Source organism: Orcinus orca, chromosome 1 (genome assembly GCF_937001465.1).
Source record: "Orcinus orca chromosome 1, mOrcOrc1.1, whole genome shotgun sequence".
Classification (NCBI taxonomy): domain Eukaryota; kingdom Metazoa; phylum Chordata; class Mammalia; order Artiodactyla; family Delphinidae; genus Orcinus; species Orcinus orca.
The window spans coordinates 146,534,301-146,561,198 of NC_064559.1; the positions used below are offsets into that span (position 1 = coordinate 146,534,301).

General features: G+C 44.2%; 1 protein-coding gene and 1 pseudogene across 2 annotated transcripts in view; one reads left to right on the forward strand and one right to left on the reverse strand.

Moving 5' to 3' along the window:
* The window catches only part of ST6GALNAC3 (ST6 N-acetylgalactosaminide alpha-2,6-sialyltransferase 3), a 592,369-nt gene that overhangs the window by 498,533 nt on the left and 66,938 nt on the right, over positions 1–26,898 (reverse strand). The gene's annotated exons all lie outside the window — the stretch shown is intronic.
* Positions 6,587–8,447, forward strand: LOC101284949 (protein arginine N-methyltransferase 5-like; annotated as a pseudogene).

Consider the following 26,898-nt stretch of genomic DNA (forward strand, 5'->3'; position numbering starts at 1 on the left):
GCTTTTGTCGGAGCGCCGGGAGAGGACTGAGGTTGGCGGCGTGAACACAGCCTGCAGGGCGTTAGTGCACCGCGGCTAGCCGGGAGAGAGTCCGGGGAAAAGTCTGGACCTGCCGAAGAGGCAAGAGACTTTTACGTCCCTCTTTGTTTCCTGGTGCACGAGGAGAGGGGATTAAGAACGCTGCTTGAGAGAGCTCCAGGGACGGGCGCGAGCCGCGGCTAAAAGTGCGGAGCCCAGAGACAGACATGAGACGCTAAGGCCGCTGCTGCCGCCACCGGGAGGCCTGTGTGCGAACACAGGTCACTAGCCACACGCCCTTCCGGGGAGCCTGTGCAGCCCGCCACTGCCAGGGTCCCGGGATCCAGGGACAACTCGCCCGGGAGATCGCACGGCGCGCCTCAGGCTGCAACGTCACGCCGGCCTCTGCCGCTGCAGGCCCACCCCACACTCCGTGACCCTCCCTACCCCCCGGCCTGAGTGAGCCAGAGCCTCCGAATCAGCGGCTCCTTTAACCCCGTCCTGTCTGAGCAAAGAACAGACGCCCTCCGGCGACCTACACGCACAGGCGGGGCCAAATCCAAAGCTGAGCCCCTGGGAGCTGGGAGAACAAAGAAGAGAAAGGGAAATCTCTCCCAGCAGCCTCAGAAGCAGCGGATTAGAGCTCCACAATCAACTTGATATACCCTGCATCTGTGGAATACCTGAATAGTCAACGAATCATCCCAAATTAAGGAGCCCTGTGGATGAAAGGCTCTTGGTGCTGCAGCCAGGAGTCAGTGCTGTGCCTCTGAGGTGGGAGAGCCAACTTCAGGACACTGGTCCACAAGAGGCCTCCCAGCTGCACATAATATCAAACAGCAAAAATCTCCGAGAGATCTCCATCTCAACGCCAGCACCCAGCTTCACTCAACGACCAGCAAGCTACAGTGCTGGACATCCTATGCCAAACAACTAGCAAGACAGGAACACAACCCCACCCATTAGCAGAGAGGCTGCCCAAAATCATAATAAGTCTACAGACACCCCAAAACACACCACCAGACGTGGACCTGCCCACCAGAAAGACAAGATCCAGCCTCATCCACCAGAACACAGGCACTAGTACCCTCCACCAGGAAGCCGACACAACCCACTGAACCAACCTTAGCCACTGGGGACAGACACAAAAAACAACAGGAACTACGAACCTTCAGCCTGCAAAAAAGGAGACCACAAACACAGTAAGATAAGCAAAATGAAAAGACAGAAAAACACACAGCAGATGAAGGAGCAAGATAAAAACCCACCAGACCTAACAAATGAAGAGGAAATAGGCAGTCTACCGGAAAAAGAATTCAGAATAATGATAGTAAGGTTGATCCGAAATCTTGGAGATAGAATGGACAATAGAATGGACAAAATGCAAGAATCAGTTAATAAGGACCTAGAAGAACTAAAGATGAAACAGGCAACGATGAACAACACAATAAATGAAATTAAAAGTACTCTAGATGGGATCAATAGCAGAATAACTGAGGCAGAAGAACGGATAAGTGACCTGGAAGATAAAATAGTGGAAATAACTACTGCAGAGCAGAATAAAGAAAAAAGAATGAAAAGAACTGAGGACAGTCTCAGAGACCTCTGGGACAACATTAAACGCACCAACATTCGAATTATAGGGGTTCCAGAAGAAGAAGAGAAAAAGAAAGGGACTGAGAAAATATTTGAAGAGATTATAGTTGAAAACTTCCCTAATATGGGAAAGGAAATAGTTAATCAAGTCCAGGAAGCACAGAGAGTCCCATACAGGATAAATCCAAGGAGAAATACGCCAAGACACATATTAATCAAACTGTCAAAAATTAAATACAAAGAAAACATATTAAAAGCAGCAAGGGAAAAACAACAAATAACACACAAGGGAATCCCCATAAGGTTAACAGCTGATCTTTCAGCAGAAACTCTGCAAGCCAGAAGGGAGTGGCAGGACATATTGAAAGTGTTGAAGGAGAAAAACCTGCAACCAAGATTACTCTACCCAGCAAGGATCTCATTCAGATTTGATGGAGAAATTAAAACCTTTACAGACAAGCAAAAGCTGAGAGAGTTCAGCACCACCAAACCAGCTCTACAACAACTGCTAAAGGAACTTCTCTAGGCAAGAAACACAAAAGAAGGAAAAGACCTACAATAACAAACCCCAAACAATTAAGAAAATGGGAATGGGAACACACATATCGATAATTACCTTAAATGTAAATGGACTAAATGCTCCCACCAAAAGACACAGATTGGCTGAATGGATACAAAAACAAGACCCATATATTTGCTGTCTACAAGAGACCCACTTCAGACCTAGAGACACATACAGACTGAAAGTAAGGGGATGGAAAAAGGTATTTCATGCAAATGGAAACCAAAAGAAAGCTGGAGTAGCAATTCTCATATAAGTTATATATATATATATATATATATATATATATATGTAGTTTGCTTGAGTGCAGTGTTTTTTGTTTTCTGTACTGAATTCATTAGCATGGGTCAGTATAAAATTTAGCATAGGTCAATATGTAATTTGTAAACTAATAAGGTCTTAAAAGTGAGGAATTAAGTCTTTTAAATTTAATTATTTATTGTAAAGAGCAGAATAGCATACATAAACAGGTGCCTAAGGAAAACTTGTATTCTAATATGGAACTCTCATGAACACCTTTTTTTTTTTTTTTTTTCTTCTAACGGTATGATAGTAGGCCATTTGATTATTTTTATGGCTTTAACTTTACAACAATGAAATATTCGTAAATTTTAAAAAGTATTTTTCTTTATTTGATGTGGGTGGGATACTGGAGAAATGAAAGGTCAAACATCTATTGAGGAATCCATACTTGTCTATATATTGTGTACTTTTATTTCAAGAACTGATTTAAAATTCCTAAAAGGATGCTATAATAAGTTATTATGCCATTTTACAGACTGAATTAAGTGAATTTCAGGGAGGTATGAAACTTGCCTAAGGCTATCCAGCTACCAAGCGGTAGAAGTGAGAATTAAATCCAGGTATACCTATAAAAAAAAAAAAAAAAAAAAAAAAAAGAAGGCGAGGGCAGCACCAGGGTATGGGGTTGTTAGTTTTATAGGGGTGAGTAATTTCATACGCTGATGAGTGGGAGGAGTATTCCAGCTATTTTGGGGAAGGGGTGGGGATTTCTAGGAATTGAGCCACCGCCCACTTTTTGACCTTTATGGTCATCCTTGGAACTGTCGTGGCACCTGTGGGTGTGTCGCTTAGCTTGCTGATGTGTTACAATGAGTGTATACTGAGGCTCAAGGTCTAGTGGAAGTAGACTCGTCCGCCATCTTGGACCTATTTTGTTCTAATCAGTTTATGTTGTGTCCTCGGGCTATGTAATTCTTTTAAAGGTTGTGCCCTGCCCCCTTTCCTCCTGTTTCATATTGAATATATAATATTTACCAGAGTATGTTTTAATAATTAATACATGATATATTGTATAATTAATTTATATATCATATATAATGATATCTATAGGTATTTGTTCTAATAAGTCATTAAAAATAAATGAATATTCAAAAAAAAAAAAGAATGCTTAAGACAGGAATAAAGACACAGACCTACTAGAGAATGGACTTGAGGATATGGGGAGTGGGTAGGGTAAGCTGTGACAAAGCGCGAGAGAGGCATGGACATATATACACTACCAAACGTAAAATAGATAGCTAGTGGGAAGCAGCCGCATAGCACAGGGAGATCAGCTTGGTGCTTTGTAACCGCCTGGAGGGGTGGGATAGGGAGGGTGGGAGGGAGGGAGATGCAAGAGGGAAGAGATATGAGAACATATGTATATGTATAACTGATTCACTTTGTTATGAAGCAGAAACTAACACACCATTGTAAAGCAATTATACTCCAATAAAGATGTAATAAAAAAAAAAAAAAAAGATTGAGAACCACTGTTGTAGAAGAACACCTTACAAAAGCATTTATTTCATGGCAGAAACCATGTTGTATGTCGCTTGGCATTCAGATTTTCCAGCATATTATAGCTGTCTAATAAATGTTCAATAAAGCAATAAGTGGGGATCAAGCAAAAAAAAAAAAAAAAAAAAAATTTATTTTCTTCTTCTTCTTCCCCTCCCCCTCCTCCCCCTGCTCCCCCTCTAATCCTCTCCCCCTCCTTCTTATCCTTTTTATCCTTCTTTTTTTTATTTTTTAAAACTTAAGCCAGGGGGCTTCCCTGGTGGCGCAGTGGTTAAGAATCTGCTTGCCAATGCAGGGGACACGTGTTCAAGCCCTGGTCCGGGAGGATCCCACATGCTGCGGAGCAACTAAGCCTGTGCACCACAACTACTGAGCCCGCGCGCCGCGCCTACTGAAGCCCGCGCACTCTAGAGCCTGTGCTCGGCAACGAGAGAAGCCCACACACCGCAACGAAGAGTAGCCCCCGCTCGCGGCAACTAGAGCAAGCCAGCACACAGCAATGAGAACCCAACGCAGCCAAAAATAATAAATAAATAAAAATAAATAAATTTATTTTAAAAAAAGGTACACCACAAGATTTGGATTAAAAATGTATATTAAAAAAAAAAAAAAACTTAAGCCAGGAAGAATCAACCTCTCTCTTGCTTACAGGTACCTTAGTTAGTGCAGGGATAACAGTAGCTATCATATTGCTTATAAGGATTAAAAATGATAATGTACAAAGCACTTAGAGCAGTGCCTGTCAGTGAGTAAGTACCTGGTAATTAGTAGCTTTCACTATTATCTAATGATAGCTCTTGGTATTTACCTAGTGTTTTATCATGTAAAATACACACACTGTGTTGCTTGCTTATTCTCCTTAACAAATGGGTAGAAACGGTAGCCACAGTTTATGGATGAGGAAATGGTGATGTTTAGGAGTATGCCCAAGATCATGAAGGTGGCAAGTGGCTGAGCTGGGAACCCTACCAAGGTGTCAACCTAAGTCTCTGAAATTAAAGCAAGAACTCTGAGACTCCCCACTATGCTGCCTGTTTCCCAAGACAATGGGTTCAGGAAATCGCCTCTAAGTATTCTCATTAAGGTGTCAAAAATAAACAAGGATCCCTTCTTTATTACCTTCAGAGGTCACCTGGTGGGTGGATGTGAGCCAGCGACTGCAGCCACACTGCCGAGGCTTGGGCCCTGCCTCCCCCACTTATTTGCTATGTGACTTTGAACAGGCCACTTAGCCTCTTTGGGCCTCTTAGTGGGTTACTGTGAGGACTAAATGAGTTACTATATGTAAAGGACTTAAAACCATGCCTGGACCGAAAGACCTAGAAGAGCAAACACAATACTGAAGAGCAAAAAAATTAGAGGAATCACACCAAATGATTTCAAAACTTACAGTAAAGCTACAGTAATCCAAACAGCACAGTATTGGTGAAAGAACAGACACATACATCAATGGAACAGAATAGAGAGCCCAGAAGCAGATCCACACAAATAGTCAAGTGACCTTTGACAAAGGAGCAAAAATATTTCAATGGAGAAAGCATAGTCTTTTTAGGTAACGGTGCTGGAACAACTGAATATCCACATGCAAAAAAAAAAACTAAACACAGGGCTTACATGTCTCATAAAAATTAACTCAAACTGGATCACAGACCTAAATGTAAATGCAAATCTATAAAGTTTTTAGAAGAGAACAAAGGAAAAGAGCCAGGCTACCTTGGGTTTGGAGATGAGTTTTTAGAAGCATCACCAAAAGCATGATCTAAATTGGACATTATTAACATTAAAAACTTCTGCTCTGCAAAAGACTGTTAAAAGAATGAAAAGAGAAGCCACAGAAATTTGCAGATATTTGCAAACACATATCTGACAAAGGACTTGTATCCAAAGAACTCATGAAACTCAACAGTAAGAAAGCCCAATAAAAATGGACAAAAGATCTGAGCAGAGATTTCACCAAAGAAGGTATATAGATGACAAATAAGCATATGACAAAAATGTTTTACATCATTATTAGGAAATTACAAAATAAAGCAACGAGATACCACAGCATACCTTATAGCCATACCTATTAGAATGGCTAAAATACAAAAAAGAAAACTGACAATGCCAATTGCTGGCAAGGAAAAAGAGCAACAGGAACACTCATCCTTCACTGGCACGAATACAAAATGGCACAACCAATTTGGAAGACAGTTTGACGATTTCTTACAAAGCTAAATATAGTCTTAGCATATAATCCAGCAATCACACTCCTTGGTACTTACCCAACTGACTTCAGGACTATGTCCACACAAAAACCTGCAAGCAAATGTTATAGCAGCTTTATTCATAGCCACCAAAACTTGGAAGCAACCAAGGTGTCCTTAAATAGGTGACTGGATAAACAAATTGGAGTATATCCACACAATGAAATATTATAAAAATAAATGAGCTACCAAGCCATGAAAAGACATGAATAAATCTCAAATACATTTTGCTAAGTGAAAGAAGGCAATCTGAAAAGGCTATGTTCTGTATTATTACAATTATACGATACGATGTTCTGGAAAAAGCAAAACCACAGAGACAGTTAAAAAAAATCAGTGGGGTCAGGGAATTTCAGCGTGGACAGTGCGAGGGAAAAGGTGGAGGCGATGGTGGTCGGCGGTGCCAGTGGAAGTCGCGTGTCCAGCGGGAGTGACCTGAATTGCATCCCCGAAATGGCTGACACACTGGGGGCTGTGGCCAAGCAGGGGTTTGATTTCCTCTGTATGCCTGTGTACCACCCATGTTTCAAGAGGGAGTTCACTCAGGAACCTGCTAAGAATCGGCCAGGCCCTCAGGCACGATCAGACCTACTGCTGTCAGGAAGGGACTGGAATACACTAATTGTGGGGAAACTTTCTCCATGGATTCGTCCAGACTCAAAAGTGGAGAAGATCCGCAGAACTCTGAGGCAGCTATGTTACAGGAGCTGAATTTTGGGGCATATTTGGGTCTTCCAGCTTTCCTGCTTCCCCTGAATCAGGACGATAACACAAACTTGGCGAGAGTTTTGACCAATCACATCCCACTGGCCACCACTCCTCCATGTTCTGGATGTGGGTGCCACTGGTGGCACCAGAGGACCTGAGAGATGTGCCAACTTCACACACAGAGGAGCACGGGGGAGAGGAGAAGACATGGATGTGGTGGCACAACTTCCGGACCTTGTGTGATTATAGCAAGAGGATTGCGGTGGCTCTCGAAACTGGTGCTGACCTCCCATCTAATCATGTCATTGATCGTTGGCTTGGGGAAGCCCATCAAAGCAACCATTCTCCCCACCAGCATTTTCCTGACCAATAAGAAGGGATTTCCTGTTCTTTCTAAGATGCACCAGAGGCTGATCTTCCAACTCCTCAAGTTGGATGTGCAATTCATCATCACAGGCACCAACCACCACTCAGAGAAAGAGTTCTGCTCCTGCCTCCAGTACTTGGAAAACTGGAGCCAGAATCGACCTCCACCCAACGCCTATGAACTCTTTGCCAAGGGCTGTGAAGACTACCTGCAGTCCCCACTCCAGCCACTGATGGATAATCTGGAATCTCAGACATACGAAGTGTTTAAAAAGGACCCTATCAAATACTCTCGATACCAGCAGGCCATCTATAAATGGCTGTTAGACCGAGTGCCAGAGGAAGAGAAGGACACCAATGTCCAAGTGCTGACGGTGCTGGGAACAGGCCGGACGCCCCTGGTAAACACTTCCCTGCGGGCAGCCAAGCAGGCAGACCGGAGGATAAAGCTGTACACTGTGGAGAAGAACCCAAATGCCGTGGTGACGCTGGAGAACTGGCAGCTTGAAGAATGGGGAAGCCAGGTGACAGTAGTCTCATCGGACATGCGGGAATGGTGGATATGATTGTCAGTGAGCTTCTGGGGCCCTAAGCGGATAATGAGCTGTCACCAGGTGATGGCGTGAGCATTCCCAGGGAGTACACCTCCTTTCTAGCTCCCATCTTGTCCTCCACGCTGTACAGTGAGGTCCGAGCCTGTCGGGAAAAGGACCGCCACCCTGAAGCCCAGTTTGAGATGCTTTATGTGCTGTGGCTGCACAATTTCCACCAGCCGTCTGCACCCCAGCCCTGTTTTACCTTCAGCCGTCCCAACAGAGATCCTATGATTGACAACGACCGCTACTGCACCTTGGCGTTTCCCGAGGAGGTGAACACAGTGCTGCATGGGTTTGCAGCCTACTTTGAGACTGTGCTTTATCAGGACATCACTCTGAGTATCTGTCCAGAGACTCACTCTCCTGAGACGTTTTCATGGTTTCCCACCCTCTTCCCCATTAAGCAGCCCATTACCGTGCGTGAAGGCCAGACCACCTGTGTGCGTTTCTGGAGATGCAGCAATTCCAAGATGGTGTGGTATGAGTGGGCTGTGACAGCACCAGTCTGCTACTCAGAACCCCACAGGCCGCTCTAACACCATCGGCCTCTAGCCCTGCCTGCAAGTGTCTAGAGCCTTGGAAGCAGCTTCAGGTTTTGCCCCTGTAGCACCAAAGGTGCGGTAAGTACACCATGGGTTCTGATTTGCCTTGCCCATCAGAAAGGAGCATTTCAGTCCACTTTCCTGTCTTACGTCAAGATGGGCAAAGGATGAGAATTGCAGGGCTCACGCCACCGATCTGTGAAGACTTCAGGCCAAGGCATGAGGAATTCGTGTTGGATCTGCGGCTACTCCAACAGGCACTCGGCCTCAAGTGCTCTCTGGGATAGCCCTGAGAACATGTGGATTGAACAAATTTTCAGCCCTTTTCCCTGCCCATCTCTGTTCCTATTTTGATGATTTGGGGTAAGGAGGAAATACAAATAAAGTGAGGTTATGGCCTTTCCTGCTCCAAAAAAAACGAAATCAGTGGATTGGGGAAGGGTTAAATAGGTGAACTGGTGAAGCACAGAGAATTCATAGGGTGATGAAGCTATTCTCTATGACACTGTAATGGCGATACCTGCATTTCTCAAAACCCACAAAGAGTGAACTTTAATATATGTAATTTTTTTTTAATCATGTAAAAGGTTAGGGGAATCCCAAGATTCCCAAGAAATGCAGAATGTGACCAAACAATCTAACTGTATTACAAATGTATGAAACAACCTCACTGAAAGGAGTGGAGAAAAAAAAAAAAAGGTGCTCCCTAAGCAGCTTTGGAAATAAGAAGTCTGTAAAACTATGGCAAAGGAAACTGTACGTAAGCAGCACTGTACTCTAGTGGATACAGTTATTTTCCATGGGGGTCTTGTCAACAATTCTGACACTGCTATACATGCATACTGGAACTGAACAATTAAGTAAATACATGGCAGATGGTGGGAGCCAAGTTTACCATACTGTTGGAGTAGGAGATCACAGATCCTCAAGGGGAGGAGGCCAGAATGGTCCACGTGGTAATGGATTAGAATTGCAGACATCAGTATGCTCATGTTTAGCTTAATACAGATATAGATGGTTACATACAGATCAATTTATAAATTAGTACACACACATTCATTTCCCTGCTCTGTCCACTGAGAGGGCCTCTAAGCAACAGCAACCCTGTAGCAACAAGAACACTTAGTGCCCAGATCTTGGTTTTAATACCACCCTCGGAGAAACGACTGATTCTAGACCTAGGGCAGGAAATGTTAAGATGAGCCTGGAGTATCTTGTGTCAGAAAATAAGAAAGTACTCAAAAGAACAACAACCATCTCACAATAGAAGTAGGTCAGAGGACACAGAGCAATGGAAAGAGCTCCCAGTGGCCAAAGCTGGAACAATCTGAGCAAAAAAGAAAAGTAATATTTTATGATAACCCGAAGTATAAAATAAATCTCCATGAATATCCATACTGATGCAAATAAACAACTGAATAAAGAAATACATGGATGAGAAGAGATAAATTGCCTGGGCAGGAGAACTGCAAAGAATTTGTGTAGCTACTCTGCCCTCAAGAAGGTGAAGCGTAACTCCCCACTCCTAAGTGTGGGCTCCACACAGTGACTTTTTTCCAAGAACACAGTCTGGATACGGGGGTAGTAACTTTACAGGAAAGACACCTGCTAAACACTACTGCAGCTAGGTGACAAAGGTCAACATCAACCATGACAAATCATGTGGACAGTATGTGCCCTTGATAGGATGTGATGGGAATGGCATTTTATCTCTGAGGTCTTCCTCTCAAAATCTGTAACCCAGGGCTTCCCTGGTGGCGCAGCGGTTGAGAGTCCGCCTGCCGATGCAGGGGACGCGGGTTGGTGCCCCGGTCCGGGAGGATCCCACATGCCGCGGAGCGGCTGGGCCCGTGAGCCATGGCCTCTGAGACTGCACGTCCGGAGCCTGTGCTCCGCAACGGGAGAGGCCACGGCAGTGAGAGGCCCGCGTACCGCAAAAAAAAAAAAAATCTGGAACCCCACTCTAACCATGAGAAGACCTCAGACAAATTCCAACAGAGGGACATTCTACAAAATACCTGACCAGCGCTCTTCAAAACTGTCAAGGTCATCAAAAGCAAGGGAAGTCTGGGAAGCTGCCATAACCAAGGGGCTCTTAAGGAGACATGACAATTAATATGATATGGTATCCTGAATGGAGCCCTGGAGCAGAAAAAGCACAGTGGGTCAAAACTAAAGAAACCCGAATAAAGTCCGGGCTTTAGTTAATAGTAATGTACCACCAACATTGGTCTACTAACTGTGACAAATGTGCCTACTAATTTGTTAATAATAAGGGAAACTGGGTACAGGCCATATGAGAACTCTCTGTACTGTCTTCACGGTTTTTCTGTAAATCTAAGCCTGTTCTAAAACATAAACTTATGAAAATAAACAAAAATAAACCATGTCTGGAGCATAGTAATGCTATATAGTTATTAGCTAGTAATGATGCTGGTAGTAGTAGTCATGGATCGGGGGTGGGAGGGGGGAATATTTGCTATGTGAGTCCTTTATGCTCTTCCTGTGGAAATTTAGTTTCAAGGAGCCAGAAAGCAAGCTGTCACTGTGCTGGTCGCCAAGCAACAACCACTCCCAAAACCTATACCCCCAACAGGAATAGCACTGCCAGCAGCTCTACTGATTAACACTGGTGACATTCTAGGGGGGGAGTCACTCCTCATTCTTACAAGGAAAGGGCAAGTCATCTCGCACATCCTCCAAGGCTGACAAATTTTTTAAGAAAAGACTGATGTAAATGCAAAGATGTCCATAAAGAGATGCCTTGTAATCTGGAGGAACTTCTGACCAAGGGTCAAGGAACTGATCCCATACAGCAGCTGCCAGATGACCTGGAAACCCCAGAAGTCAGAATGGTGGTTTTTTTAAATGGTAGCACTCCCTGATGTATTGAGTGAGTAAAATATGGCTTGCATTTCCCTTGCTTGAAATTTTAAATCCTCTCTAAATGGAAAATCTCCTGTCAGGCTGACCCACCCCAACCACGGGTACTCTGCAGCTCTCCCAAAATAAACAGGATCAACACAGAGGATCAAGTCCTCATCTTCCACCGACCTTCTTATAAACCTGCTGCAGCCACATTTACACCACGTATGTGGGCAAAGGAGAAGAGCAGACTGGATGTACAGCACTTCAAAAGTAGACATTGCTTCTGCAAGTGTAAAAAAGTCCCAGGGCTACAATCACATCTCATTAATAAAACACAAATAAGCAAGGACTGACTATGCTTAACTTACAACAGAAGTTTCCAGACACTAATCTTCCCATTCCTGTCTGGGCTGGAGAGTGTTATGTTCATAACACACCTTGAGAATGGAAGCTGAGACACAAAGTAGCATCTTAAATGCAGTGTGCTTCTGGGGACTTCAACTGAGAAGCAACCAGTTTTTCCCAGGTACTATCGCTTTAAGAGTGACAAGAGTGCCCTCTAGTGGGAAAGAAAGGGTCCTGCATGCAGGGTATAAACCTTGTGCCCGACACCTCGCTAACCTGTTGCAGGTTGCGTTCATGCTGTTGGTTCATGCTCTGTTTTCTCCTTTTCATTATCTTGATGGTGTTCCAAGAGAATAGGCCACATCCCATATACAAGAAAATTCCTGGGGGAAATAAATATACCCAATTTCAGGCGGACTGGGCCACGTTCAGCTTTACTTCTCTCCTGATTAGCATCTACCTGGCCTATAGCTCATCTTCGACACAGACAGCTGATATCTCCTCACCACTTATACAGACCAATGAGATATCATCTCACACCAGTCAGAATGGCCATCATCAAAAAATCTAGAAACAATAAATGCTGGAGAGGGTGTGGAGAAAAGGGAACCCTCTTGCACTGTTGGTGGGAATGTAGGTTTATACAGCCACTATGGAAAACAGTATGGAGCTTCCTTAAAAAACTACAAATAGAACTACCATACGACCCAGCAATCCCAACACTGGGCATATACCCTGAGAAAACCATAATTCAAAAAGAGTCATGCACCACAATGTTCATTGCAGCTCTATTTACAATAGCCAGGAGATGGAAACAACCTAAGTGTCCATCAACAGATGAATGGATAAAGAAGATGTGGCACATATATACAATGGAATATTACTCAGCCATAAAAAGGAACGAAATTGAGCTATTTGTAATGAGGTGGATGGACCTAGAGTCTGTCATGCAGAGTGAAGTAAGTCAGAAACAGAAAGACAAATACCATATGCTAACACATATATATGGAATCTAAGAAAAAAAAAATGTCATGAAGAACCTAGGGGTAAGACAGGAATAGACACAGACCTACTAGAGAATGGACTTGAGGATATGCAGAGGGGGAAGGGTAAGCTGGGACAAAGTGAGAGAGTGGCATGGACATATATACACTAACAAACGTAAAATAGATAGCTAGTGGGAAGCAGCCGCATAGCACAGGGAGATCAGCTCGGTGCTTTGTGACCACCTAGAGGGGTGGGATAGGGAGGGTGGGAGGGAGGGGATATGGGAACGTATGTATATGTATAGCTGATTCACTTTGTTATAAAGCATAAACTAACACAACATTGTAAAGCAATTATACTCCAATAAAGATGTTAAAAAAAAAATACAGATCGAGCCAACTCGTTAAGCCAGTAGGAAAGGTCCTAAAGAACACACCCAAATGGGGAAAGTTGCCCATTTCCAAGGGGCCCAACTCTGGGCAAATACCAAAAGGGTGAATATTTCTTGATTTTAACAGACCTTTCTCTCAAAAACAGCAGCCCAGAGCACCACCCCAGACAGAGGAAAATGAGAAATGAAGGGGCTCCGAGTCGATGGCCTGATATAGAATATGGTTGTCCCCGTCCAGTCACTTCCTTAGAAGGCAAAAGTAAGTCACTCAAAGAAAGTCATGTTGTTTTTTGTTTTTTGGGTTTTTTTTGCGGTATGCGGGCCTCTCACTGTTGTGGCCTCTCCCGTTGCAGAGCACAGGCTCCGGACGCACAGGCTCAGCGGCCATGGCTCATGGGCCCAGCCACTTCGCGTCATGTGGGATCTTCCCGGACCGGGGCACGAACCCGCGTCCCCTGCATTGGCAGGCGGACTCTCAACCACTGCGCCACCAGGGAAGCCCATGTTTATTTTTTTTAAACAAAACACATTTTGAGTTCAAAAGTTGGCAACACAGAGCAAGCGATACCAACAACAAAACACAGAAAGGTTTGACTTTAGAGAGTAAAAAGTGGACCCCCTTGTCCGGACTCATTCCCTGCTTTATTGAAGTGAATGAGGATTATCCCCAATTGAAATCCCTTCTGCCAAACAGGTTTGTTAACCAGAAGTTACCAGTTGGTCTAATTTGCACACACAGGCAGGTGATACCCTGAGCTGGGAGCAGTTCTAGTGGGTGGTCCATCTCCCCAGGGTCTCACAGTTACTCTCTAGCCAGCCCATAGCTATATAGGGACCCAAGGGAAGAGGCAATGGAACACCTGGCTTAGTTAAAGTTATTCCGGCAGCAGAGAAGGGTAGGGCAGGGGAGGAGAGCATTATCAGTGTCCTTCAAGAACAGGCAACTTCATATGACATGCGAATAGGCAATAGCCACAAGAAAAAATATCACAGTAATATTCAAAGGAATACAAATTAAAGCAATGACGTTATATCATTTTCTACTTATCAGGCTGGCAAAGTAAAAAGGAATGACACATCCGTAACTGAAGAAGATCTAAGGGAAGAGATACCAGAAACTACTAGAAAAGGGAGTATGAAAACGGTCTCCCGTTTCTGGAGACCAGATGCACCCAATGCCTTAAAAAAATGTGCTGACCTTAAAACCTAGCAATTCCCTTCTGGGAATTCTAAAGAAAGACTTAGACAAGCTTTTCCAATATGAAGCTCCCTTTTCCAAAAGTTTATAAATGATCACATAGTAGGACTTACACTTTTGGCCTCAGATAAATAAGAAAATGGAGACATAACTCAGCAACCAAAATGCATCCAACAATTAGAGAAAATGTAGATGGAATCTCCAAGCCTCTTCTCCACTTTTACGTGGTCTTTGGCTAATCCCATGATTAGCCCAAACCTCAGAATAACCTGTCATGTTTCTAGCTGGTCCCACGAGTTCAGAGTCACACCCAGGCATTTTGTTTCCAATGTAAACACTTCCGGTCTGCTAGGGGCTTTGTTTCTGCCGCGGCCACGGCCAGCATCCTCAGCGTGTGTTCCCCTTGGTGTAAGCTGGTTATGGTGCAGGCTGCTTAAAGCCTCTGGCTCAGCCTTGGGAATCACACAGGTGCTTCACTCTCAGCATTACCAAAGGCTTGTGGGCATTTCGGAATCGAAGAGCAAGCCCACTCTCACCTAACGCAATGCTTTATAAGCAATCCTGACCCTTTCATCCAGAGGAGCTCCACAAATGCATGATATGCACGAGGCACATGCGTCATCGCACCTGGCGGGACATGTTGAGAAGCTGCTCTTCTGTGATAAATGTTTCCTCCGCATCTTAAATAACCTAGATATTAATAAGCCATTGTTAAGGTGATGGCTGTCAGGCTCTTCTAGAATGGATCAGGCTTGTCCTTGGAAAAGCAAAAAGCTAGAAGCCCAAGTAAACACTTAAGACATGACAATGACAGAAAGACATGAATAATGAATACCTTCAAAAATATGATCTTCCTGGGAGACTTTACACTTTCAGCCATTTTTTGCTCTTTCTCTGGCTCTCAGGATTGAATCCCTTTGACAATTTTTCACTTAGAAAAAGACCAACAAATCCACGACAGAAAGGGAATATTGTTCCATTAATCTGATACCATATGCCTCATAAATCATTACAAATTTAGATTTCTGCCTTGAGTAGCCAAGTGGGAAGAGTACTAGAACCGGAGTCAGGAAACCTGGATCCTTGTGACCTTGAATCTCAAGAACTGGCTCTGTGACCTTGAGGCACAGCTGCTTTTCTGAGTTTTGGATTTATTCTCTGTAAAGAAAATGACAAGCTCCTTCAGAAGGTGAATCTGGGATAACAGCTGGAGCAAAGCTGCCGGTGCTACACCACATCCCCGTGGCCTTTATTACTTCACCCCTTGCATCTCTTTGCCCGAGACTGTCTGGCCAGCAGATCCTTCACGTCTCAGGTGGGATGACCCGGAGGCACCCGTGCTACACTGTATCCCAGACTTTCCCGGGGGGGATCAGGTGCCAGCTGTCCACAGGGACAGCTTGCTTGATAACACATCCTTTGCTGACATCCTTCCTCCCGTTTTCGGGATCCTCTCCCGTATAACTAATGCACCCTGGAATTCCTGTCTCAGGTTCAGCTTCTGTGGAAACCCAAACTAGAGCAGGGGGTTACGTGCCTTTCTATCAGGGTCTTGGTCTTTGCAAATGGCCTGTCCTTAAACAGTTACTCTTTCCTTGTGATGAGAGAAGGAGGTAATTTTCTCCAGAGCTGACAGGAATGCAGAGTTTCGAAGGTGACACGGCTTAGCTGTGTGTCTCCCCTCTAACAAGGGGGGCTCTGATGGCTCCTCCTGACACCCTAGCAGAGTCCTCACCAGGAATCCCCAACAAAGACAGAGGGCAGTGATCTAAAGACATCAACACAGGGCCACTATCCCACTTCCTGGGCTCCCTGTTCCCTCTCTGATAGGGACCCCCAATGTGTTAATACACGCTTAGAAAGAGGCCTAAATGCCAGAAATGTCAGGTCGCAAAGCAGGCTGAATGGGAGTCGTGGCTGAAGATGCGAGGCCCAAGCACTCTTCAGTGTCCAAGAGGTTGAAATGTCAGGATTACAGCCCAGAGCGTAACAATGCTACAGAAGTCCCGGCTCCACTGAGACCAAGACAACCCCTGGCTTGGCAGAAACAGGCTCAGCTGCAGCCCAGATCTGCTGAAATAGTCACCTCTGGTTCCCAGCCTGCTGTATGTTCAGGCCACCGTTTGACCAGCACTGGAGAAATCTTTGCACCCAGTCCGAGGTGCTGTCATCACCCAGATGAAACAGATGGAAACCAAGCAGTGAGTGTACACTGTTTACCCAGCTCCGTACTCATGCATCTGGAGGTGTTTCACAGCATCCCACCATCGCCCCACCCCTGTGCAAGCCACACTCACAGGGGATCTGCTGGGCCTTGTGAGTTTAAGCAGCGCTGCTCTCCATGGCTGGTTGCAGAAAACTGGCACTATCCACAGAAAATCTTAGATCACAAAGGGAAAGACATGACGAAGAGAGAACGTGCTAAAGCTCCAGGGAAATTTCAGTAAGGGAGACGTGAACGAGCAAAAGGAAAACAGGCAATGAGAAGGGAATGGAGTCTACCTAGACTGAGACAGGACGAAACCTCTCCACTCACCGATTTCACCGTCACCAAAAGAAAAGTAAACCTGATTCATCACTGTTGGCTTTACTTGACGTCTTTAAAGAAGAGAGGAAGCAGGAACAAAAGAGAAAAGGTAAAAGAGGAAAGCTGAGGTCAACTTGAAAGATGTCTGCCTTTCACACCAGAGCACTCAACATAAAAGCCAGTCCCCCACAGGCAGTGATTGGTGAAGATCCCTTCAGGAAATATAAAGAAGTTTCCCTTCAGGAAATATAAAGAAGCTCTTAAATTGGGGCTGAAAATGTGATCTTCAGTGCTAGAATATCTTAGAGATAATCTAGCCAATCTCCTCATTCTACACAGGAGAAAGTACACGCCAGAAATGTACAGGACCGTGTGCGGAAATGTGAAGAAATCCGCATTCTTCCGAGCAGGTCTAGCACCACTGCCAGAGTACAACCTCAGGTCATCTCCACGCTCTAAGGAGGGAGGTCAAGCATTCATCTCAAGGGCACAAGTGAGACGCAGATGCTTGGAGAGCATTGCTGCAGTCTACTCTGTGCAGCCTGAGACACAAATGGGGCTTACTTTACTGGAACCCAATGTTGGGTTTGTTCCATTCATTTATAAGTGAATGAAATGAGATTCTTACTTAAGAATCTCACCACATCATCCAAGAAACGTCACCCAACGGACTAAACAACTCATAAAGGCCCTCCTTTGCTTAAAGGTCTGCTTATAGACTAATACGGAATGCCAGACTCCCAGGAAATATACACCTTTCCACTGCACTTCTCGTACAAGCCTCTTCTTTTAAATGCCTGGACATGGCAGACTGAGACCAACCATGTCCTGCTCCTTGCTTTACTTAGTTGAATGGCTTTGGAAGGCGAAATCCTGCATTTTTGTCTTTGAAACAAAAATGACCTGATTATTATGTGTCAGGCACAGAAGGATGAAAAAGATTCAGGCCCTAGGACCCCAGATGCCAGAAAGGCTGAAAGCATCATCCACACTGTCCTGGCCATTTAGAGAGTGATCACCAGGTGCTACACGCTCTGCTCCAAATTACACATGAATTCTCTTATCTGGTTCTTGCTACAACACTATGAGGCAGGCACACTATCCCCATTTCACAGATGAAGAAACTGAGGCTTAGGAAAGGAAAATAACTATGGTTACACAATTAGTACATGGGAATCTGAGGAAGAAAGTCTGCCTGCTTCCCAAGCCTTTGCTATCCTACGTCCCAAATAAACATATATTTTTATTCATTTGGTCAATCCCCGCCTTGGAACAGAACAAGTCATGGCTGGTGATACATGAATAAATGGAAAAGCTGTATTAGAAAAGGCCTGGGGGATTAGAGAGGGTTTATGAGAGAGAGGACAAGTTATGGATTGGTTGCTGCTGAGTCCCCTGGGGACAGGAGACAGGCTGTGGAAGAGAAAGAATGACACACTTTCTTGTGGCTCAGTGGAAAGCCCATGTCAGCAGCCTTAGAACACACACGGGGCTTAGAGCTGCCCGAGAAAATGTACTTTGCATGAAAGAGAATTGCAACTTCCCAGCATTTGTTTATACATATGGGAGTGTCTGAATTTTCTCTGAGGGAAGGGAGGGGAAGCAAGTAACAAAGAGAAAGAATTAAAGATACTGGGGAAAAAAATTTAAACAGAAATTTTGCTGTGAAGTGGGAAACCTGTTTGCCCAAAAGAGGGAAAAAAGAATGAAATGTGCAAATGAAACCAAAAAGAAAAGAAACTCATCGAGCCCCTGGCCACCCTCCCATCTCTCAATTCTTAGCCCATCCTCTCCTAACGTGATGAGCAGCTGAAATTTTTGCAACCCAAGCTTTATAACATACCAAAGAAATGTCTTCTGGGAAAAAAGAAACATTGGAGAATTAAAAGTTCCCAGTAACAGACTGTTGAGGATGTCAAGCATTCACGTCAAAGGCTCAAGTGAGGATGCAGAGGCGTGACAGCGCTGCTGCAGTCCACCCTGTGCAGAAAAGACACAAACAGGGCCCACTTTACAAAAAGCACAATCCTGGGTTTGTTCTCTTCATTTATAAATGTATTGAGCATATTCCACAGTGACGTAAGAGGCAAACATGAATACCCCAGGATCCTTTTTCAGCTTAACAGTAACTTTACTGCAAGGCTGACTGTATTTACTGACAAGACAGGTATAAAGAACAACATTCCAAAGAGAGGGATCCTTACAATGAGAGAAGGGTCATGATTAGAGAAGACTCTTTGGAAGAAATGGTACTTAGGTAGATCCTGAAGGGTGTAGAGAGAGGATGTCAGATCAAGATGAAGGGCTAAAACAAGTGAACAAGAACAAGGAGAGAGCAGAGAATCAACACTGAGCACAGGCAGGAGACAAAACTGAGAGCACTTCATCATTTGTTCAATCTATATTTGACACATTTACTGAGCACCTACCACTTGCTAGACACTGTGGTGGATGCCTGGGATACACACGAACACAACAAACATCCCAGTCTCATGGAGTGCATGTTCTAGCTGAGGAAGACAAGCAATAAACAAAATACATAAATGGTACAGTCAGGATGCTGAACTCTGGGGAAGGGAGAAGTGTGGTTGCCGGCTGGTTGGTCCAAGAAGGTCTTGAATATCAGATTAGGGTGTTTGAATTTGATTTCACAGACACTGAAGAGGCAAAGGAGCTTTTCTGAGAAAATGTCTTGGCAGTAAAATCAGTCATCAGTAGAGGTTAGTTATTGGTGGTGGTGCATTCAGGACGAACTTAAGAATACTAAATTTGCAGCAGCACATGAGATCATCAGACACAGCATAGAACGGAGAGAGGCATGTGGGAGAGATACTAAGGAAGAGGTCCCGAAGTACATTCCACTGAACACTGGTCTTGCTAGATACTTCCTAAGAGGGTTGTACCAGGAAAGAAATTTCAGAATAAGACACCCAACAACCTAACCCCCACCTGGCAGCATATTAAATGTTCTGAGTTGTCCCGTTGTTAAATAAACAAGCAGAACCATGTTTAATTCTGTCTAAATCAGCAATTTGCACTCTTTCTTGACCAATTAATTTTTTTAGGGGTCAAGAAGAGCAGAATACCTATTAAAACCTGGCAGGACAAAGTTTGTGAACCGCAGATCAAGTGCGAAAGTAATCAAACCCTGTAAATTCTAAGCAGAGGATGGATTTGTGAAGGAGAGAAGCAGCTGAATGGCAAGCTGAGGCAAACGCCTGATGGGAGCAGCCAGAACAGGGAGGAGGAGAGGCGAGGAGCCGCCAAAGTCAAAGAAGACAGGAGGATGCCAAGATGCCACTAACACAATTCTCAAGAACATCTCAATCAAAAGTTGAGGGGCTTACCTGGTGGCGCAGTGGTTGACAGTCCGCCTGCCGATGCGGGGGACGTGGGTTCGTGCCCCGGTCCGGGAGGGTCCCACATGCCGCGGAGCGGCTGGGCCCGTGAGCCATGGCCGCTGAGCCTGCGCGTCCGGAGCCTGTGCTCCGCAGCGGGAGAGGCCACAGCAGTGGGAGGCCCGCGTACCGCAAAAAAAAAAAAAAAAAAAAAAAAAGTTGAGGCACCTTCTGGGAAGGTGCAATGAATGCTAACTGACTTCTTCTGAAAGCCTTCCATCTGACAGCAACGAAAACAAAGAATTAAGAAAGGGATAATCTTCCTTTTATAAAAACAGAGAAGTTACAGCTTCAGACAGGCAGCAACCTAGATCACTCCTGCAATCAATCCTGAAGGGATGGGGAAGGACAGTGCATTTTGAAAAAGCAAGAAAACAAGAAAATGTTGTTTAGAATTAAGCCTTGTTTAAGCAGGCTAGGAATGTGAAGAACATCTTAAATCATCAATCTTGAAAAGCACATCTTGTCCACTCACACAGCCATATATAATTCAAGCATCTCCTGTCCTCAGCTGCTTACAGCTTGTCTGTATCTATTCAATTGCCCTTTACATCTTTCAGCTGGCAATGAGTTTTAAAAAACAAAGACCCAGGAAGCCATTTCTGTTTATTTACCAGGTTGTCTTACAAGACCAGTACAGATCCAGATTATCAAAGTCACCTCCTAATCAGAGAGCAAATTTATAAATTAATCATTTAATCACCTACAAGTCCACATTGGGAAAAAAACTCAGAGTAACATAAATTTCTTCTGATCCCACTACTCAGGAAAAGCCATTGAGAAAGCTTTTCTCAATCATCTCAGAAGATGATTTACACATGTTAAAATTTTAAAGCCCCCCCCCATTAAACTGTCATGTGAAATTCAAATTTATCTAATTTTTCAACACATATAGAATTTACTCTCTAGCTCATAAATCCCAGCAATTCTGTGATGTCATTACTACAGCATTAATGCAGATATATCTATTTAAAGAGCCATGAAGTCCTAAATCAGAAGTGAGTTTCAAGTCACTAATTATTACCATAATTTAAAAAGAACAGTACACCTGAATAGTGTTTTGACCCAGAGGTGCTTCTCAAACAGTAATGGGAGGAACTTATTAAGCTGCAGAGTCTGATTCAGTAGGTCTGAGGTGGGGTCTGGGATTCCACATTTCTAACAAGCTCCCCAGAGATGCCCATGCTGCTATATATACCGCAGTCTTTGAGTGGCAAAGCAATGGATCATCTTCCAGGGCTGAGCCTTAAGGGGAGGCAGCATGGCTAGATGAATTAAGCTGAAAGTGAAAGCGACTGAACTGCTTTCTTAGTTTGCCTGGTGAATCTCGTTGATGCCGCCCCTTCTGTTTGGTTACACTTGGAAAGCTCAGGTTCTAAAATCATACGTGCAAATTGTGGAAGAACAAATGCAAGGGAGAAACATGAAACTGTAATAATAGCGTGGTGTTGGTGCAAGACTCTGTACTCTGAGCTGCTAAGAATAATAAAGAGGGGGATTCTTAGCTTAGTCTGGGTTAAGGTACAGGACTCAGATTTCCCAGCTGATTCTTAGGACCACACAAGTTCTAGACAAGCTACTGCAAGATAAGCATTCTTCTCATTTTGCAATAAAGGAATTGGAAACACAGAAGATGCACAAGTCCACTCAACTCATAACAGAGCTAAGATTCAAACCCAGGAGGTTTTCTGACACCAAGAAAGAAGTTCTTTCCTCTATATTACACAACATGCCAAGGAGAGCCCCAAACCACTGTTGGTAACCAATATTTGAGAAAATCATTGATGTCAAACTTTCAAGAAATAAAAATATCAGGAACTGTAGGCTAGTTTGCTTAACAAAATTGGGGGTGGGGAGGGAAAGTGGAGTGTTGTACTTATTAAAATAGGTGGTGAACATTAGAAGCCGGCACAGGTTCATTGTCCAGATGAAATGAAGGCTCCGCCAAGGCAGGGGGGATGTGTCCCTGTCTTTTTTCCTCACTGCTGATCACCAAGATCCTCAAGCCGTGCTTATTCTACAACAGGTACTGAATAAATATTTGTCCAATGGCTGAACAAATGAATGAACCAGAAAGAGGCCAACACACTCCAACATTTACTGAGCTCCTACTAGGGGCCAAGCACTATGGATGTAAAAATAAATAAGATTCAGTCCCTGACGGACTTCCCTGGTGGTACAGTGGCTAAGGTTCCGCGCCTCTACTGCAGGGGGCACAGGTTCGATCCCTGGTCGGGAAAATAAGATTCTGCATGCCACGCGGAGCGGCTAAAAAATTTAAAAAAGGAAGATATAGTCCCTGACTACAAACAGTTAACATCTGTTTTCTTAATAATACTTTGGAAAGAAAGCTATGTGACACTTGATGTTCTGATTGCTCCTTTCTCCTTCCCTTTTCTTGGCCTCTAAGCAGACATTCGTGACACTTCTCCACCCACTGGGGCCGAGCAGCATGCTTCCCCGTCCTCTCATTCCGTGCCCAAGAGCCGGCTGTTACACCCGAGCCCTCCTTTCTCAGTGAGGTATTGTGTTGAAGTGAGAAAAACATGGGCTCTGGAGTTTTAAAAACCTGGCTCTTTAATTGAGTGCTTCTACGTACTGGAGACTGCTCTGAGCACATGACTGGTACCAATCATTTAGTCCTCACAGCAACTGTGCAAGGGGACATCACACCATTTCACAGATGAGGAGACTGAGGACCAGAAAGGCTAGGGACTTGCCCAAGGTCAGCCAGCTAGGAAGTGGCCAAGTGAGCTTAAAACCTGGACAATCTGGCTGTAGAAGCCATTCTTCTACCCATTCTCCAAACTACCTCTCAAAGTGCAGGCGCTGGTGATCACGCTGTCTGATTCACAGTCTTCATCTCAAGCACATGTTTGGTACCTGAGACTGAGTGGCAGTGATCCCATCTGCTTCGGTAGGAAAGATAGTCTTTGTTTCTCTGCAAAAAAAGGCTCCATACTGCTATTAGATGACAGTTTTTCTCCCCAGAAGTTCTTATCTCAACATGGGAGTCAGCCAAAGAGTAATTTACTGAATTGTTTGAAAAATGTTCATGGATTCTCCAACATGAAGAGGCAAGAAGAAAAAAAGCCATAGTGTTTGGTATTATATTCTAACAGAACCGTTCAATTTACTTTTTCTTTCACATGTTTTAAGTCCTCTTCTGGATACAACCTTTTATGAGAGGGACTGTTTGAGAAAAACATGGATGCTGTTAAAGTCTGTCTCACCACCATGTCCTGAACACCACGTTTCAAATATGCACAGATAGACACACACACACACACACACACAGACATACGCATACTGTAGACACACATACACACGCGCACATACACACACGGCTTGGTTAGAAGTCCACATTGGGTCCTGGGCAATTTGTGATCACCTAACAAGGCTTTGACAGATGAGTTTGCTAATGAGACTGTCACACAACTGGAAAAGAACTGCAAATTCTACAAGCACTATAAACATTCTCCTCTCTTTAAGAACAGAAGACAAGTTAGTGGTAAGGCGATTACTTTTTAAATAAATTCAAAGTTAGTTTTAAATCCTCTACTGCCAAGATCCATTTCATGAAATAAAAATAGGTTCCTTCCCACCACCCAGAAAGCCTACCATAAGGGTAAACAGAATAAGTTCAATTTTTCTAAAAACTGTTTTTAAAAAAATCACTGTCACTAGTTTAGGCATCTAATTTCTTTGTGATAGGAAAGTAATCCCTCCTGCGCCCTCTCCCTGCTCTGACTTCAGGCCAACATATTCAAACAGAACAAAGCCAAAGAAATAAAAGACATGGTGTACCCAGATGTAATACTCCATGTGAATTGACTCAGTGTGGCTCGCAGTAATGTGGTCCTGAAAGAGATGCAAAATTCAGAAAAAAAAAAAAAAAAATCAGGTCTTCAAGACAGCGAAGCGTGGCCACTACCAGCAAGTTCTGCCCATTTCCCTCACCAGACAGCCAAAGCTGGCCACTCCCTCACCAGCTGAAAAGGTCCAAAATGATTTTTCAGTATCTTTAGAAAGACTACAAGTTCTCTGATAAAGCATTTAAAGTCTTTCACAGTTTTATTCCCACCTTCCTTATTGCACAGTGGCAGAGCTGACTGTCTCCCTTTTTCTCTTAGCGACAGATCTCGCCACCCTACCTACAGTATCACTCCTCCTTGCAGGTAGGCACGGCCAGACATCTCAATCCTGTGCCTCAGAGTGCCACGTAGCTTCACATCTCATCGTGGAAAGGAGGCTGCCTTTCCTCCTCTTCCCCATGGCTAGCAGTGGCAAGCCAGCCATGACGACGTGCACACAGACGGTACCCTAGGAGATGATGAAGCACGAAGATAAAAGAAGCCCATGTCCCTGGAAGGCACCTTGGACAAAGGCAACTATCCTTTCTAGATACCCACCTACGCCTATATTGTCGTGTGAAAGAGAAACAAACTTCTATTGGATTTAAGCCCCCGACTTTTTAAATCTCTGTTCTAACAGCTTAGCCTCTTCCTTAACGAATTCACTCATCATGCTGGGCTTGTATCCCAACCAAGATAGAATTTTTCCAACCTTCCCAACATTCCCTCCCATCTCCATGTCTTTGCTCTCAGGGGTACCTGCCCCTTACTGGGACGTCCTCTTCATGACTAAATGTATTCATCCTCCAAGGTCTAAGTGCTCTCCTCTCTCCCCTCTAAAGATTTGTCCACTTTTACAGATCCCTCTTTCTTAGAGATTCTGTTGCCCTTTCAATCTGAAGCTTTGGCACTTGATCAGGTACTAACTGGAACGGACTCCAATTGTTTCATGGGTATTTTCCTTCATCTCTTCCTGGGAGGGGCAATGCAGTGTATTGTTAAAGCCTAAAATACCACACTGCCCCTCCCAGGAAGACATGAAGGAATATATCCTTTAATCATAGTTGCTGTGACAAAAATGAAGCAAGCTAAAATATCTATTATAATGAAGATGCTCAAAGAATTTTATTTCTCCGTTTCATTTCCAGACAAGAGGAGCTGTACATGTTATTTCCCCCAAATCATAGTTATAGAACTTGGCATACAACAGGGATTTTAATAAGTGTTTTAAATTGTAAAAACCCTCATGCATCTTTTACGCTTTTTCTGCCACAAGCAAGCATGATGCTGACCATCTGCATAAAAGACAAGCTTTAGTCTTTCACAATTTAAAAAAAAAAAAAAACACATGCTTTCTTTTGTTGAGTCTTGACTCCCAAGATTTGACCTGGATTCTCTAGTTGTTCAAGTGACTTGAGCACAAGCCTTACAGGGGTATTGGGGGACACAAGAGGAGCTATTTGCTTCAGAGTGTGGCTGGAAGGAATATTGGACTCTTTCAGTCTAGCACGCCAGTAGCTGTGGTCACCTCTCAGCCTGTCCAGAGGTAGACGGACATACGAACTCACTTCTTCCCTGTGTTACAGACAAGAGGAACTATCGCTTATTCAGAAATGGGACAGCTCTCAAAACTCATCTCCACTGCAGAAATCCCTGGCTATGCAGGTGTTCCAGTTCAGCCTTATAAAATAGACCATGCCGGCCAATGAAAACATGCTTTAGGCCTGCCACAAAGGAGACTAGCAAACTCCCTGGCGCCAGCTCAGTAGACGGAGCCATCAGGGACATCCCAGCATGGGGCGCTAAAACCACATCTCCAGGCTCCCCCCAGAAATGCCCTCCATTTACTCCTGCTTTCACCTAGATCAACCCGTCATTAATTATTTCAAGAAATACTTATTGAGTTGAGTACCTACTAGAGGCAAGTCATCGAGCATACAATAAGAAACAAGACAAAGCCTCAAGGCTGTTACAGTCCTGTAAGAGGCAGAATAAACAGGTGATTTCAATAGAATCTGCTCAACAGTATGCTAAAGGAAGTACAAGGATCTGTGGGACCGGCCAGAGGTGAGCACAGGCAGGTAAGCAGGGAACCATCTGACCACCAGGCGCTGCGGGATGGACCTGATGCCCTTCAGGCCCCTTTTTTGATCCTCACCTGGCAAAAGAAAGGCCTTCCTTACCTCAGCAGCATTCATTGCAAGGGCGGCCAAAAGTAAAAGGGGCATGAATCACCCGCAGTGTTAATGAAATACCTTATAAACGCCAAACAGGTAGAATGCAAAACTCTCTGCTCAAGGGATTGATACCTACTTCCACAGAGCATCAGATGAATCCCTTTCACCATGAAAATAAGAGCTGAGGCAAGAGACAGGCAGGGGAAGGAACCGCTCCTGCAGTCAGAAAACCAAAATGAGACCAATTATGTTGTTCAAGAGCCTAGTTTTCACGGTGAGAGGCACCATATGTACAAACCAGTGATTGACAGATACATCTAACATAGGCATTGAGCAAAGCAGGGAGGAAGTAAAGAGGTTCTCTTGTTTTGGAATGGGGATTCCTACTCCTCAAGACGGGTAGGGATTCAGATCTTCAGATCTTATTCACATACTATTTCCATCCTATTCTGCTTTGTACTTCCTCTATCACTGGGAAAGAGACAAGCAGGGAATTTCAGAGCTAAAATCTTGGAGATCATCTGGCCAGACCCTCATTTATGGGTGAAGAATCTGGGGTCAGAGAAGGTAAGAGTCTTGCCCTACTGGTTAGTGACAAAAGCAGAATTAGAACTCAGGCCCTGAATGTTCACTCAAGTGCTTGTCCCACTAATCCACTTTGAGCCCAGAAACCTGGCACTAGACAAGTACTTATCTGGGAAAGATTATGCTTTGCT